Source organism: Ixodes scapularis, unplaced genomic scaffold (genome assembly GCF_016920785.2).
Source record: "Ixodes scapularis isolate PalLabHiFi unplaced genomic scaffold, ASM1692078v2 PGA_scaffold12__126_contigs__length_90152505, whole genome shotgun sequence".
Classification (NCBI taxonomy): domain Eukaryota; kingdom Metazoa; phylum Arthropoda; class Arachnida; order Ixodida; family Ixodidae; genus Ixodes; species Ixodes scapularis.
In genome coordinates this window covers 84,731,582-84,745,253 of record NW_024609838.1, presented here as the reverse complement: position 1 = coordinate 84,745,253, position 13,672 = coordinate 84,731,582, and positions in this window count along the sequence as shown.

The following is a 13,672-nucleotide window of genomic DNA, read 5'->3' as shown; positions in this document are numbered from 1 at the left end:
CTTCCTCCACCCGGGAAAGGTTACGGGGAAGGGAGCAGACACACGGAGGGATTAAAGCGCGTGTGTCCCGTCTGAGAAGGTTTTTCTGGGCTATGAGGTCGGACCGGGGATCAGAAGGTAGGGAAGCGGGTGGGAGGTCAAGTAAGGGCTGAGTGTGGTGGGCATAGTGGTCAGCCAAGAGATTATAATGGTCTTGACTATGCCCCTGTACCCAGTGAACTTTTATGTTGATGGTTGTCTTCTGGTGTAGTATGTAGATCTGCTGACATATTTGTACCGTCTGGGTAACTTGTTTCAAATGCTTAATTGAATTAGCGAGTCAGTGTATATGTGAGCTTCTTTGATGTCTGGCAAACCGAGGACAGCTTTGATCGCGTCGTGTACAGCTTGTAGCTCTAGTAATAAAGAGCCTGGTGTGTCCGACTTGTAGTTACAGGTGGCTTGAATCCCGGGGTGTGATGGGCTCACGAAGGTGACCCGTCCTCCCTGCAGCAGAACTGCCGCGTCCGTGTAGACCACACATTGGCCCTGAGGAATGCTGGTTTCAGGGGTTGGAGCTGGTTGGTCGCTTCGGCGAAGCTTCGTTGTCTTGTTAGTGGTGATATTAGTATAACACCACGGTGGGATGTCGTCCAGTGTCGCAGTCAGGGGAGGCCCTCCATAGAAGTAGGAATGAAGAGCTGCTGCCGCCGGAATGTGCTTGCGTTTGAGTATTCTTGCTTCTTCGCGCTGGTTCACCAGCTTCGTGAGAGTATTGAGCTGAGCGTGCTCTTGCAGTGTTGGAATCGGGGTAAGACGAGGGAGTGCCGTGTTTGCTCTCATGGCATCTCTATTGACCACTTCAAGTCTTGCCCATTGTTGAGAGGTTAGTCGTTGGAACTGAGCCTGGTAAACAAGACGTGGTTGGAGAACTGAGCGCACGAGGCGGCGGGCCACCCCAGTCCGGGCTCTGCCGCTCCTTGGTGCGATTTTGCGAATCAAGTGCAGAGTTGTGGCCGACGATTTTTTTGCCTATTGGAGCCAGTGGGTACCAGAGCCAGACTGATGGATGTCAAGCCCAAGCACCCTCAGTTCTTCAGTTTCAGGTATAGTCGTTGGACCGATCTTGAGATGAAAGTTGGACTTGGAGGCCACTCTCCTGCCCGACTTGTTGGCCACCTGCGTATAGCAGGACTTTTGAGGAGAAATTTTAAGTAAAGCGGACTGCGCATATGCGTGAAGGACATCAAGAGCTTCCTGTAAGTGTTGTCGTTGCGTGTTGAGGTCTCTGTGGGTAGACCACAGTGTGACGTCGTCTGCGTAAATGAGAAATTTGATGTTGGGGATGTCCTGTAGGCTCCATGACAGAGGCATGAGTGCAATGTTGAAAAGCAGGGGCGCAAGGACGGAGCCTTGCGGTACCCCGCGGTTTGGTGTGAAGGAGCCAATTGGTTGTCCGTCCACCCGTACCAAAATTGTCCGAGAATATAAGAAGGAGAGCACCACTTTCGTTACCTGCTTGGGCAGGCCGAGGGTCTCCATGTTTCTGATGATCATTTCGGGCTGGATGCTGTCATATTCCTTGGAAATGTCGGTGGCCACCACTGCTCGCACTAAATGGCTGTGGGGCGACACATGTAGAACTTCATCCGCCAGGATGCCCAGGCCGTCCTCCGCGCCCAAATTCGCTCCGAATCCAATTTGAGTGGGATGGTATTTCTTGTGGTATTCTAGCCACCACGATAGTCGAGTAGCCAGCATCCTCTCAAATAGCTTGCAGACCGTTGGTGTCAAGGAAATAGGCCGGAGGGCCTGAAGACTGGTCGATGGCTTGCCTGGTTTGGGTATAGGCACCACCACCGAGTGTTTCCATTCGGGTGGTAGGATGCCCTCGGCCCATACTTGGTTCATCACCTGGAGAAGGGCGTCAATGGCTTCCCCCTCTAAGTTCTTGAACAGCTCGTACGGGATATTGTCATATCCGGGGGACGAGTGTTTCTTTGTTGCTTCAATGGCGGCGATGAGCTCTGCTTTCGTAAACGGATCAGTGAGACCCAAAGTGTCCATTGCCTCATTCGAAGGAGGGTCGGTCGGAGGTTGCTGGTGGTTTGGGAAGAAACTGACTGCCGCATTTTTCGCGAACTCCTCGGGGGTGAGGTTGAGCGCCAGCCGAATGCTCGCCGATGGGTCTGCCTGTTGGCCACCCCGTTCCATGGCTCGGAAGGTTCGCCATAAGGCTTTGTTCCCAGCCCCGGTGCCGAGGCTGTCACACCAGCCGTACCACCGGCAGCGTGATAATCGTTTTTCGTGTCGACTAGCGCGCGCAGTTACTTGATTGACCAAGGCGCGACCTTCGGGTTGCAGGGGGTTACGATTGGCTTGTATCACGGCCTGGCGCCGCTCGGCCCACAGCTTGAGTAGCGGTATGTCGGGAGTAGGCTCGTCCTCGTCTACAGTCGTAAGGGTTGTACTGTCTGCGAGGATAGATTGTAGAGTCGATATGAGGGTCGTGGTGTCAAGTGAGTTAGCACGGTCGTCGGAACGGACCGTCCCAATGTGTGACTCTGATCTTGCGGCGCAGTTTCTGAGGTTGCTTTGTGTATAAGCCAATTAAGATAGGGGAATGGTCGCTACCCCACCCGTCTGGCTCAGGTGTCCACGAAGGAGATCCGGGCCCTAGCCACCATGTGAGATCCGGTGCATGAGTACGGCTCGCTGGGATAGTTGCCACGTCGGGATGGTTAAGGAGCGTAAAGTTGGAGTCTGTAAAGACTTCATAGACTTTTACACCTTTTAGAATTGTAGTTATAGCCCCACGAGGTATGTGGGGCGTTGAAATCTCCTCCTATGAGTATTGGAATGCCTGGATAGGTGGTCCTGATATGATGAAGCCAGCCTAGGTTGGGGGGTGCATTCCGTGGCCTCCCATAAAATGACACAAGAAGCAGGGGTGTCTTGGCCGGGCGTGCTAAGACTGCAACCACCTCTTGCTGTTGATTACACCATCTCTTTAGGTTCACCGATGTCTGAGGGACATGGTTTGCGACATATATTGCCGCCTTTCCTGGTTTATATGAGTGAGAGCCTGTTCGTCGATCCGGAATCGAAGGGCTGTGATAGCCAATGAAGTGTGGGAGAGCGCTAAGTTTATTAGATTCATGTAAGAGGAGCGCCCACACATGAAGTTTGCCGAAAAGAATCTTGGTCTTGAGTTCTCCAACTTTGTTATGGAGCCCTCGGCAATTCCATTGTAGGACGACCGGTTGCTGTTGAGACTTAGCCATGCTGGAGGCAAGTCTCTATCAGCTGTTTCAATTTGTTTAGGGTGTCAAGTACGGCCATCCAATTGGCCGGATCAAAAGGGGTCGTGTTTTCCGTCTGGAGTGGCATAGGAGCAGGCGATATTTGCGTGCCTGCATGTTGTGGCGTAGCTGCGCGTCCTTTACGACGAGCCGTGACGCGCGCCTTCCTCTGGCGCAGAAGTTCGATCTGCCGTGACAACTGCGCTATTTCTGTGCCCAGATCGTCCTGTGTCGCGGGAATTCCGGTTGGCTCTGGGGGATTCCCAGAGGTGAGGTGGGCCGATTGACGACCTTTCTTTCCAGGTCTCTTCAGGGCGGCGGCATACGACGAGGGACCCTTTAATGCTGTCTCCTCTGCCTCCTCTGGCTGTGTGTTTTCCGCGGACTCTAATGCCTGGAAACTGATGTAAAGAATAAGTGGCGCGGAGATGTTTTTGAGGCGGCCTCGCGCACGGGCTGAGGCCCTCTGCTTGGTCGGGCATTTCCAAGATGTTATTTCGTGTTCATCAGTCTTGCAGAGGCCGCATCGGTAGCGTGGCTGGCCCTCTGATGTTGTCCTTTCAGGGTCAACGGTTGCTTTTGGGCAATATTTTTGCAGGTGACCCAGTTGATAGCACCGATAACAATACACAGCACGGGGCCGGTAGAGCTTCGGGCGTACAATACATCCGTTATAATAAAACTTTTCTGGTAGGGTCTGAGGGCCTTGTACCGTGACAAGGTAAGTCGTGCTAGCGCCCATGCGGCGAACTGCGAGCACGGTGTGAGTCTGGGATTTCAAGTCCTGTATAATCGTAGCACAAGAATCGGTGGAGTCTAGGCCGTATACAACGCATCGTTGCACGTTGGGCCCAGGTGCGAAGTATGCTTGGACTGACAGTTGGTTGTCGGCATTAATAGGGATTCGGCTAATTGCGCAGATCTTATCGGCGTCCTCTATGGAGGCAAGGTGCACAGTTATGGTGTTCGAGGCCTTGTGGATCACGAACCCTTGATAGCCCCGAGTGCCAAGGCACTGGTCTATAACATGTTGTATGCATTTTGTGGGAACGGCGGTGACATCGAACCTCACGGTTGGTCTAATGTGTACGCGAATTGATCGATCGGGAGAGGGGGTCGGGTAAGGACTAATGGAAAGGACCGGGGCGGCCTTCACCTTTTTGGGTGGTGGAATCTCCAGCGTGTCGTCCGCCGTCCAGGTTGGAGTGGAAGAATGCTGGCTCGCTCCTCCAGGTAAAGATTCCTGAGAATCCATATCTTGGGTCTGTTCGATGAGGACGTCAGGTGATGTAGCTGGTTGCTGTGCAAGGGAAGCCATGACTGAATTCAATCGTGAGCTGGGCGTGTCATCAAAAGGGCTCAGCGAGTGGAGCGGCGTCGAGGACGGCGCCCTCCCGTCTGCTGTAGGCGCTTGCAGAGCCTCATCCGTTGCCGCAGCGGGTTGCTTTTCTCCGCCGAGGCCAGGTGTAGCCACTCTAGGCCTAACCGCCGACCCAGGTCTTCTGGCGCCGATTTTCAGTATACGTGCCGGTAGAAACGATGAGCTGTCGGTGTCAGCCGTGTTCGGTGGTGGTAATACACGCCTGTGCAACTTGTGAGCCCTAGAATGGCCACTGTTCTTTTTAGAACGAGCCCAAAACTGCGGGAAGTTCGAAAGGAAGCTGCTCGAACTCAAGACTTCGTCTTCTTTTCCACCAGGTCGGTTCTCACATGCAGCGAAGCGCTAATGTAGCGCTCCTCACGTGTCGTCAGCCACTTATCGTCTGCCCTGAGCCACAGTTTTGAACGGTGCAATGCAAAGCTGGAGAAGGCTCACGTCAGCACGCGCTTAGCGCAAGGTCAGCGCTATGCTTGTAGCGCTCCGCTGCATGTGTGCACAGGCCTTTAGTTCTAACATAGCGCGCGATTAGCGCTTTTGTAGCGCCTTGTTAGCGCTCAAGCAGCGCTTTGTTAGCGCTTCAGTAGCGCTTCGTTAGCGGTTGAGTAGCGCCTTGCTAGCGCTTCTTGTACGGCGGTTATTGCTGCGGATTAGCGCGTGCACTGTGGTTCCAGTTCCCGTGGTTTGGTGTGCATCAACAGTACCATGGCGGCCATATGGGACGCTGATATAGAAATGCGACAAATGCTCTTCCATACGCAATTAGTGCATCTGAGTGTGGACGACTTGACGCCCAGAAGAGCCTTTTGGGTGCGCGAAATTTTCCGCCATTGAGATACCGACGGGTATCTGGCAAACTTTGTTCCCAGGCTGAGGGACCGAGACACAGAGCTCCTTCGAAGGTGATTATTTTTTACCTGAGTGTCTTTGAAACCGGGGTCACGCACATCGAATAGAAACCGATGAGGTCTACCCAATCAATTATAGTCGGATGCAACCTAAGAACAATCTTTTAGCTCCGCCCACAAGCGCATTGCGCCCATCTGAAGTGCCTCCGCCGTCGAGAAAGTAGCTCGCTAGCAACGTTGCTTTTTCTTCCTCCAGGAAACGTGTCTTAAACTACTACAATATTTATTTAATTCATTCAGGACATTTAAATTAGTTAGAATATGTTTTTGCCAACGAAATAGCTGTTTAGTAAAGAAAGAAACTCATGTCCAATGTACCGTCTTCCCAATTCATTTTCTGTCCAAGATACGGTCTAACATACCGTCTTGCAGCGCCTTCGATTGTGGGAAAGCTAAGCACTTATAGTTCCTGCAAATAATAAATATTTAGTGGTTTACTTAGTTTTGTGGGCTTTGCGCACGAAATGTGTGCCTTTATTTTGTCGGATGAATAGAAAACAAGAATAATTATACATAATTAAACAGCGCACAAGGAGAGGGACAGAAAAGGAAGACAGAACAGGCAAGCGCTGACTCGCAACTGACGATTTACTATGAAAAGGAGAAGGAAGAAAACTACACACATGAACATATATCGGAAAAGAGAAAGATGTGAAAAAGCTAATAAATTAAATAAAATTACACCTAAAATAATTATAGCTGAAAAGGAAAACAAAATAAAATGAAAATCAATCTCTCAAAGTCCTAGGCATGTCCAGTGCCGGCACTCCGAAGCCTTGACCATACACCTATTTGTGCGCAGCTGCCCCCATAAACTCATACTCGCTGTCTTGTAGTGTTAATGATGGCTGGCTCACACATTTGGATTCGAGCTTTCTTATCCAAAAGGCTTCCACTATTTCTCTTGTTGTTTTTTCTTTATGGGAAGCTAGAACAGTTGTTGCACAAAAATCTGGATCACATCCACAGGTTCTGCAGTGGATGGCTAGGTGGCTTCCAGTGGTGGTTTGAAGAGACTGTTTATGTTCCCTCAAGCGGTCGTTGAGGCAACGCCCAGTCTGTCCGACATAGGTTTTCCCGCAGGACAGAGGAAGATGGTAAACCACTTGTAGAATGCAAGACACAAAGTGCACCTTGTGGTTTTTCATGCAGCAAGCCCTGCTGTCATTGTTCTTGTTCACAAGCGTGCAAATTCTACCCAGTTTGTTTGGGGCTGAAAACACCATGGGCACGTTGTATCTATTGGCAACATTTTTTTAAGTTGTGCGACGTCTTGTGGACGTATGGTATAACTAGTGGTCGGATATTGGTAAGGTCTTTGCTCTTTTTTCTTTTGGTCGATCCTTTACAGGTTTGTATCAGAGTGCCCGCAACTTCACTTAACATGGCTGATGGAAAGCCGGATCTTGAGAGTTTGTCTACTTGAGAGCTGAAACTGTTCGATGGTGTGGTGACAGGATTTTTTCAAAGCTGAATACATGCACGAACTGGCTATCCCTCTTTTTATTAATTTTGAATGGGCAGATTGGTAATTAAGAATTTCTTTTTTGGAGCGTGGTAGGTAGGACCAACAAATGTGGTGATCTGAGATTTTTATAGATAGGTCCAGGAACTGCAGCACATTTAGAATAGGTTGTTCATACGTAAAACTCAGACCTTTACCGCTTCTGGAGAAAACACTCAGGAATTATCTATTAAGTCTTCTGTTTGTTCTTCTTGGAGGATAATAAGAAAGTCATCAACGTACCTGAAGACTTTTATAATAGACATAGTGCTCAAAAGCGGTGCGAGGATCATGTCTACGCCTCCCAGAAAGATGTCGCTTAAGATGGGAGCAACACATGACCCAATGCACACTCCAGACCGCTGTAGGTATGAGGAATCTTGCCATTTTACAAACAAGGCTTTCAGATAAAAGTCTAGTAGCTCCATGAAGCTTTCCGTTGAAGTACCACTCGAATTCTGAAACTTGATTTCTCCTGATTGTTCAATAGTTGATTTGACTGAAGCCAGGAGAGCATCCTGTGGAATGGAGTAATACAGGTCCACCACGTCTACGCTGAAGGCTCCTCTCTTCTGATTGGTGTCACTCTTCAAAAAATCAATTACCTCCTCGGAGTTGTGTATGAGGAACGGGTCAACTATGTTGAGGCTAGAGAGGTGAGTCTGGAGATAGAGGGCGATCTGTTTCTGCCAAGTACCCCTTTCTGATACAATGGCCCTGAAGGGACATGCATCTTTGTGGGTTTTTGCACTAAAAAATATATCCAGGTGCAAGCCCTCAGCTTTTTTTATTTTTACCGCCAGCTGATTGAGACTTAGCTTTTGACAGGTGGCATATGCTCTTTCCTTGATCTTTTTCAGTACTATGTCTACAGGCTTGAAATTTTTCATTACAGCAGCGTTAGCCTTTTCATTGTACATACCCTCGGGCATGACGACAAAGCCTCCTTCTTTATCTGAGAGCAGAAGTTTCTGGGAGTTTTGCCCTAAATATCTGACCACGGGTCTGACTTGAATGGGCTGTCTTCCTTTCTTGATGGAGCTTGTGATGACGTTCACACATTCTGAGATGCATCGGGGACGATCTGCTTCTGGAACTTTGAAGGCTACCTTCCTTGCCAAGGTTAGTAAAGCCTTGTTTGTAAAATGGCAAGATTCTTCATACCTACAGCGGTCTGGAGTGTGCATTGGGTCATGTGTTGCTCCCATCTTAAGCGACATCTTTCTGGGAGGCGTAGACATGATCCTCGCACCGCTTTTGAGCACTATGTCTATTATAAAAGTCTTCAGGTACGTTGATGACTTTCTTATTATCCTCCAAGAAGAACAAACAGAAGACTTAATAGATACAATCCTGAGTGTTTTCTCCAGAAGCGGTAAAGGTCTGAGTTTTACGTATGAACAACCTATTCTAAATGTGCTGCAGTTCCTGGACCTATCTATAAAAATCTCAGATCACCACATTTGTTGGTCCTACCTACCACGCTCCAAAAAAGAAATTCTTAATTACCAATCTGCCCATTCAAAATTAATAAAAAGAGGGATAGCCAGTTCGTGCATGTATTCAGCTTTGAAAAAATCCTGTCACCACACCATCGAACAGAGTTTCAGCTCTCAAGTAGACAAACTCTCAAGATCCGGCTTTCCATCAGCCATGTTAAGTGAAGTTGCGGGCACTCTGATACAAACCTGTAAAGGATCGACCAAAAGAAAAAAGAGCAAAGACCTTACCAATATCCGACCACTAATTATACCATACACCCACAAGACGTCGCACAACTTAAAAAATGTTGCCAATAGATACAACGTGCCCATGGTGTTTTCAGCCCCAAACAAACTGGGTAGAATTTGCACGCTTGTGGACAAGAACAATGACAGCAGGGCTTGCTGCATGAAAAACCACAAGGTGCACTTTGTGTCTTGCATTCTACAAGTGGTTTACCATCTTCCTCTGTCCTGCGGGAAAACCTATGTCGGACAGACTGGGCGTTGCCTCAACGACCGCTTGAGGGAACATAAACAGTCTCTTCAAACCACCACTGGAAGCCACCTAGCCATCCACTGCAGAACCTGTGGATGTGATCCAGATTTTTGTGCAACAACTGTTCTAGCTTCCCATAAAGAAAAAACAACAAGAGAAATAGTGGAAGCCTTTTGGATAAGAAAGCTCGAATCCAAATGTGTGAGCCAGCCATCATTAACACTACAAGACAGCGAGTATGAGTTTATGGGGGCAGCTGCGCACAAATAGGTGTATGGTCAAGGCTTCGGAGTGCCGGCACTGGACATGCCTAGGACTTTGAGAGATTGATTTTCATTTTATTTTGTTTTCCTTTTCAGCTATAATTATTTTAGGTGTAATTTTATTTAATTTATTAGCTTTTTCACATCTTTCTCTTTTCCGATATATGTTCATGTGTGTAGTTTTCTTCCTTCTCCTTTTCATAGTAAATCGTCAGTTGCGAGTCAGCGCTTGCCTGTTCTGTCTTCCTTTTCTGTCCCTCTCCTTGTGCGCTGTTTAATTGTGTATAGCAACCACCAACTAGCCCAAGTATCCACCATTTTGAAGAATAATTATACTTTTCGGGTTTTGACAAATCGGCACTCTCCCAAGTCATCGACACCACCACCGCGCCCCGCTCTCTTTGTCTTCCGTCATGGATCCCACTGAGGTGACATCGGAAAGCGATTCCCCTGATTCTTCTTGGACGAAACAGCCTGGTGCAGCCTTACCGGCGACACCAAAGCGGTTCTTCAAGAAGCACAATCCAACGAAGCAGACGACGTCCGGAGTAGCTTCTCACTTTTCAGCAGTGCTAAGCCTCGCGCCCGCTTCGAAATTTTCGTTGGCGATAGCGTCGCTGGATTCTCACGTTGTCGCGCAAAAACTGCTGCAAACGCAAGCCGATACCATTAAGATTTCGTGGCGTAACCTCGGGCACGTAAAACACGGTGAAAAAAAGCAGAATAATTGTCACGAGAAACTAGCGTCGCGTTGCTAAGGCCAGCAGCCATGTTGAGCTTTTTTTTTTTTTTTTTTTTTTCAGAAAGATTGCGATTGGTTTACGGAATCGTTAGGTCATGAAAACGATTGGCTGGCGTTTCTCGGCGTAGGATTACATTTTCCTCTGAGAGGCATTTCAGGTTTTTTCTTAGCTTGCAACCGACTTTTTTTTTCTTTTTTTTTATAGACAATTGCAAGCATGGCGTTGCAACTGGTGCCCCTTGCGTGCAAGCGTGTGCAACGCGCGGGTGAACGTAGCTTTGGCAAGCTAGTAATCGCACGGACATGCCTGCCCAAGCAGAGACATGGTGGCGGCCAGTCGCCCAGCTTGCAATCGTCTATAGAAGGGACGAGTGGGGCCAGCGGAGTGTTATTTAGGTACCTCCGCATGTGGAAAAAACTCACTAATCCAAGCCACTTCGCTCGTAGCGCCACTTCGCTCGTAGCGCCCCCTCGGGCGCTACGAGCGAGTTGTTTGGATTAGCCGTTTTTTATGAAAACCGCGTTTCGTTCCAAACCCAAGCTCGACTGGCGCACTGGTGAAGGTAAGAGAAACAATAGCACGCCGGACTATATTTTTATAGACCTTTTCATTTTAGTAGTTGCCTTACCGGCGGATAGAGGGTGCTGACGCACTCGGCGCCATTGGGTTGCTTCAATTTGGTTGGTTTCGGTTTCAATGTGAACTTGGCTATGTTCCTGTTTTACCTTATTTTTGCTTAATTTTGTGATACGATTCTTTTCCTTGTAGCACACAACCAATGAAACAGTGGTATTGAGCCACTTTGGGGACTACAAGGTATTTTAGCCTAAATTGCGGGCTTTTTTACCAACTCCTTTTATGTATCTGGATATGGTCGGTTGCAAAACGCCTGACTGATGTACAGGGAAGATTACCATCGTCTACGGCCGTACCTGATGACACCAGTTTCCAGAAAAACAAACCGATGAAGAGACTAACGTGTGGATGTAAAGAAGCATATTGACAACTTGATTAGCAATATCTATGAGGAACAGCTTGAACGCTAAACACTTGCACAGAGTACAGAACAGGATATACACAGAGCTGAACTATGAACTATTTAATACTTCTTCCTCCACCTCCTCTTCTTCTTAGTCCCTTCGAGCATCCCATGATTGGGAGATAAGATGCACTTTTAGAATTTTTCAAACACAACAAAGCATGATGAGAAGTACATTTAAAAATAAAGCGTAGACGAAAAAAAATTGTAAAAAGTGAATCTTATCTCGCATGCGTGGAATTTTCGAAGGGACTTCCACGCATGCGAAGAAAACAACAGTACACTCTTAATCTTGGGCCGTGACGTTTGACGGCCCAAGATTAAGAGTGTACTGTTGTGTCAACGTTACTAAACCACTCAGTTGGGAAACTACCATAGAGAGACTGCTCTGAAAAAGTGGCCCCGATCTGTCCCAGAGAACCGACCTAACGGCGAACACAACGCCGCCATTTCCCCCGCAGCGGCCACTCGAGGAACTACACGTGACCTCTATTTTGGCTTTTATCGGCCATTTTGGAGCCGAAACAGATACAGCTGTAGAGGTTACAGGGGTGCCACCCCCGTCTCCCCAGCGGAGGCGCCGCGTCTTGCTACCGAAGTTAAAACGCGGCTAGGTCGGGACGCGCTACCTGAAAGCACCGCTGAGTCATAGTTGTATAAAAACAATATTAATTGTGCCGCGCAACCTTGCAGACTAAATTGATTTTTAAAATATCACGCGCCCTTCATTTTGTACTGAACTCCAATAAATTTCATACAAAAAGAGTCTTTTCCGTGTGTTTTTACGCAAAAACGTGCTTTCTAAAAGCTCAAGGTGACCACAGTATAGAGACAAATGATAAAGAGTGGCGCTGTTGTCGTATTTAGCTCGGTCTCGGTGGACGCCAGCGGCCCAGGTTTCGACGGCGAGTTTCCCAACTGAGTGTTTTAGTAACGTTGTGTTGTGTGAAAGACTGCCACCAGCGTAAAGGCCTAGCGGGCGTGAAGCTCCACAGGTTCCCATCGAGGCCGTGGGAAAAAGAACGCCGTCAAAGATGGATAAATGCCGTAAGACGTGTCAAGTAAGTGTTCCCGTTACATATCGTCATTCGAGCTGTATCTGGCTTAATTTTAGCAATTGATGCGCTAGAATAGCGGCCCTAGGCAAGGCTCGATCGTTCGATGCGACGATAGAGTCAGCGGAGTCAGGTTGAAACTGTTGACGTGCTCGTAACTGTTAGCTGTGCCGTTTACCGGCTGCGTACTTCAAGTTGCTCCGCGGACACTTTTCGTTTGATCGATGTTTTGGGGGCTGCACTGATATGTCAGACAGTATTCGCTGGAGCAGCGGCTCGTAAAAAGTTTTACCGGTATCAGTGCGCTGAGAAAGCTCCTTCGCGAGGCCGCGCTTCCCGATGCCCGAACCGGCTACCGTTTCAATTCTAAAAGTAATGTGAATTTATTCGATAGCTACATACCGTCTAATGTTAGTAAGCTGCTTTGGGCATGTGTCTGTGAACTGTCGTTTGAGCAGCTATCAGCGAGGTAGTTTAAATCGCTGCTCATTGTGTGACTAAGTGCTTTTAAACAGTAATGTATCCTTGGGGACTGACCCTCCTTGGTAAGTCCTGATTTACCGCGGCTATAATTTCACTGAGGGGTAAATAACTCTAAAACCGTATTAAATAGAGATAGTCATGAAACACTAGTAAAAGTGGTAGCTCACATGTCTTGCTGCATTCTACATGTAAGTCAGGTTTGATCCTAATTCTTTATTCCAATGCTTCAGTGATAATGGCTCGGACTGAACGCCCAGCAAGAACTCAAGATTATGCTCGGACCATTTTGTGAATAACGAACCGAGCGACATCGACAGCCACCCCGGTTATATCCCAACGCAATTCCCACTCGTGAACAAGAAGCGGAATTCGGATTCCGATGCCCAATCAGGAGGTTTAGCAGGTAAATGTTTACTCAACTTATTTGTATTTGGACAATGAGTGTGTGTAGAGTGCCATCCAACAGTACCGCAAGTGGCTGCTTTCGCCTAAAGCATCACAAAAGTATGCTCCTCCCTAGAGCGAAATAAGCAGGAATGTAGATTTTGGTTGTGAAATATTTCCAGGTGGAGGAAGAGAGCAGCTGTGCAGCTACTTCATGTCACCATCTCTAGGACCACAACAGTCAGGTACCACAACCCTCGTACCTCATTACAATTTTAATTGCAGCGAAAGCCGAGAACATGGACTACTGCCCCCCTGTCAAGCTGTTTGACTTCAAGAGAAATGTTCAGTATTAAGTTATGAGTAAGGTTCCGTGTCTTTGGTATATACCGATAAAAACCGAAACATAACCTCTGAAAGGTTTTTCTAGAAATTGGTGAGAACCGAAAAACACTGAACTGAAGCCTCTGCTTGAATAAGTAAACCCCCGGTTTTAGAGCAACCTTCATCGGCAGCTTTATTTGCATAGACCGCAAAAACTGACTGCACTGAAGTATCCGACAGGTGACTTCTTTCTTTGGAAATTGTTTCTACATGTGCAACTTAGCAGTAAATTGCAGGTTTGGAGTTCTATTTTCGAGAAACACTGTAGAT